Below are 3756 nucleotides of genomic sequence, written 5' to 3'. Positions count from 1 at the left end.
ACCATAGCAATTTAGGATCAGGATCATTTCCTTATTTTTAGCATTAAAATGAGGGGATTGGAGGATGTAGGCTATATGTTCTTCTGAAAATCTAAGCTTTCTCTCTCTTAGTCTTCAAAGTTGATTCTGACTCTGCTTCTGGTTTTCCAAAATATGTCATAAAATACTGCAGCAGGAGTGCTCTATAATTCTTTTTTTTTCCAGTTAGTGCTTTATTTTTTCATTCTCCATAGAATGCTGATTTTGTAACATTGATTACAGTCTGATTGATATGTACCATTACAACAAAAGTTTCACTTTATGAAAGATCAGATACGGATACACACATCCCGTCCCATTGGCAGGACCGCCTAGGTCCGGGGAAGGAATTTGCCGACGTACTCGGAACTGTTTCCAAGGTTTTCTCGGGCTCGGGTTTGTGTCGCGGCTGCTGGTCCTGGGAGCCAAGGCAACAGAGATTCTCCCAGCTCGCGAGAGCGCCCCCTTCTCCCACGGCTTCGGGGACCCAGCAACAGCTATGGATCCGGTGTCTGGCTCCCGCAGCCCGGAGTGGGAGGTCTCGGGCTCCGGGGGGAAGCGTCGCAGTTTGTCGAAGAGCCCTAAGCCCAGCAAAACCTCTCGCTCCCCGCGGGGCCGCCGCTCTCGCTCGCACTCTTGCTCTCGGTCCGGGGACCGGAATGGCCTTAGCCATCAACTGAGTGGCCCCAGCCAAGGCTCCCAAAACCAGTCCTACCGCTCCCGCTCGCGGTCAAGCTCTCGAGAGCGGCCCTGCGCGCCGCGGGGAGCCGCTTTCGCTTCTGCCTCCTCCTCCGCCTATTATGGCGGCTACTCACGCCCCTGCGGGAGCGACAAGCCATGGCCTAGCCTCCTGGACAAGGAGAGGGAAGAGAGCCTGCGGCAGAAGAGATTAAGTGAGAGAGAGAGGATTGGAGAATTAGGAGCTCCTGAAGTATGGGGACTTTCTCCAAAGAATCCAGAACCAGACTCTGATGAACATACACCAGTAGAGGACGAAGAGCCAAAGAAAAGCACCACTTCAGCTTCTACTTCAGAAGAAGAAAAGAAGAAGTCTAGTCATTTAAAAGAAAGGTCCAAGAAAAGGAGGAAGAAAAAGTCATCTAAAAGAAAACACAAGAAGTATTCTAATGATAGTGACAGTGACTCTGATTCTGAAACAGACTCCAGTGATGAAGATACAAAAAGGAGAGCAAAGAAAGCCAAGAAAAAGGAAAAGAAGAAGAAACGCAGATCGAAGAAATATAAGAAAAATAAGTCTAAGAAGAGCAGAAAAGATTCCAGTGATTCATGTTCTAAAGAGTCCCAAGAAGAGTTTCTGGAGAATCCCTGGAAGGATCGATCAAAGCCTGAAGAACCCCCAGATTTGATTGGTCCAGAGGCTCCCAAAACACTTGCCTCTCAAGATGATAAACCTTTGAACTATGGCCATGCTCTGTTACCTGGTGAAGGTGCAGCTATGGCTGAATATGTAAAAGCTGGAAAACGTATCCCACGAAGAGGTGAAATTGGCTTGACAAGTGAAGAAATTGCATCATTTGAATGCTCGGGTTACATAATGAGTGGTAGCAGGCATCGCCGAATGGAGGCTGTGCGACTGCGAAAAGAGAACCAGATCTATAGTGCTGATGAGAAGAGAGCCCTTGCATCCTTTAACCAAGAAGAGAGACGAAAGAGAGAAAACAAGATTCTGGCCAGTTTTCGAGAGATGGTATACAGAAAAACTAAAGGGAAAGAGGACAAATAAGGATTTTCTGATTGTTCATCAGACATTTTTAACAACAAAAAAGAAAGTTTGGGTTCCATATATACACACAAAAAGATTACCATGATCTGAAAAAGCTTTACAGTGCTACTGTGCCTTCTATTTAATTCTTTCAGTCCTTCTATAAAAAGCTGCTTATTGATGCCTCCACCCCAAAACCAACAAACAAACCAAAAAGCAAACTAACCCACAGACTTGTTGAATTGAAAACGTGAACATTAGTTTTAAAATTCTTAATAGGCTTATTAAAAATGGTTATTTCAAATATAAAATATTGGGAAGTCTCCTGTTGTGCCAATGTAAGTACATTATTTCTATCTGAGCTGTGTTTAGATCATTATTTGAATACTAGAAATGGATGGGAGTCAACAATGATCAGGAGTTTAATAAGGAAAAATATAATGAGTCATTGTTTTCATTGTTTTAACTTGGTTGCTTCATAAGGATGAAGCTAAAATGATGTTAAACGTTTTTAAAGTCTGTCCTTTGTAATAAGCAGATTTCATTTTAAGCACTGTTAAACTTTTCAGTTTATTTTTTACATCTGTCATTCAGTTTAATCTGTAACTTCATATAGAACCCCTCACTTTCTCACTTTTTTATGGCTACTGTTGGCTTTTAAGTTTGGGGGAAATGGAAAATTCTGGGACTGTGAGATCGTGATCTTTTTCCTTCCCTCCTTTTGTTAAAGTTTAGTTGTTAGGACATACGAGTGAAGGGGGAGGGGATAGTAGAAGTTTTGGCTGTTTTTGTTAAGGTTGTTTTGAGCTGCATTATTATGTGCCTAGGATAAATTTAAATTATCTGAGTGATGGGGAATTTCTGACTTTGCTGTTATAAAATGCCCTCTCTCCTTATAATAGTTTTAAAGTTTTTTTTTAAGTGTGTTTTTGAAGAGTACACTGCATTTATTTAACCCCATAAATTATAACATTTTAACACATGTAAAATTTTTGTATTTTTAAAGTGCTTTGAAAGATATTTATTTTTTCTAACAAGTGGAAAATAATGTTCTTTAAAAGACATCAAACTTTTAGTGGAAAATGATATTACCAGAGGCATGTAAGGATTTGTTCATCCTCTTCAAGAAATGGGATTTTTATGTAAAATATATATGTAGCACTGAATGCCAAAATGATGGGTATGTGTGATTGGAATTAAAAATGAGATTTGCTAATAAAAAAAAAGAAAGATCAGCAAAAATACATCAGCAAGGATATAACTAGTGCATTTACTAAAACACATCATAATCATAAAACCAAGTGATCACACACAATAATCTTTACATTTGACATACCAGTTATATCCTAGCAGAGCCAGTGTGTTTGGCAGGTGATTAAAATATGTAAGTAATGACACTGATCAATCTTAACACTTCTGAAGTGTTAATTCTTTATCAGTTAAACTTAAATCAATAAGAGTATTGAGACATAACAAGGAGGAAATCCAAAATTTGTTGAACAGAGACAGTAGTAAACAGTAGGAAGGGCACTGAATTGGGAGCTAGTACATTTGGATCCTTGTCTTATCTTTGGCCCTGGATGGATGACCTTGGGCAAGTATTCTGGGCTATATGAATCATTCACTCTTAAAATGAGAGAGTTGGCTGGATGGTTCTCTAAACTTTTTATAGATTTAGCTTTCCATAATTCTAAAATCTTTGACACTGATTCATTTTTGTGTTGTAAAGTGAAATGTCTAACAATACTAACTTAGCAGTTGGGTTGAGTCCAGCTCTACCACACAAATACAACTTGTTGCTTGTGTTCAAGTCTCTTCCTTCTGAGCCCCAGGACAGCCCTATCCTCAAATTAACAAACAGTAATGACAAGCTTCAGGAGGTAAACAAGCTTGTCCTCCACTAGACACAAACTCAAGACCCCCAAAGTCATGGTTATTAAGAAAAGCTATAATGGAAGAACTATGCAGGAAACCCACAACATCCTCTTTGGTAAATGGTACAATAACACAATTCA

The 3756-nt window shown here is 39.9% G+C and overlaps 1 pseudogene; it reads left to right on the top strand.

Annotated features, from left to right (window-relative positions):
• Nucleotides 1-502: 502 nt before the first annotated feature.
• LOC101326837 (NF-kappa-B-activating protein pseudogene) lies at nt 503-1808 on the top strand (annotated as a pseudogene).
• The last annotated feature ends 1948 nt before the right edge of the window (nt 1809-3756 follow it).

This window comes from Tursiops truncatus, chromosome 5, assembly GCF_011762595.2.
Source record: "Tursiops truncatus isolate mTurTru1 chromosome 5, mTurTru1.mat.Y, whole genome shotgun sequence".
NCBI lineage: Eukaryota > Metazoa > Chordata > Mammalia > Artiodactyla > Delphinidae > Tursiops > Tursiops truncatus.
The sequence above is the reverse complement of the archived record's forward strand: the minus strand, read 5'-3'. Positions and strand labels throughout refer to the sequence as shown.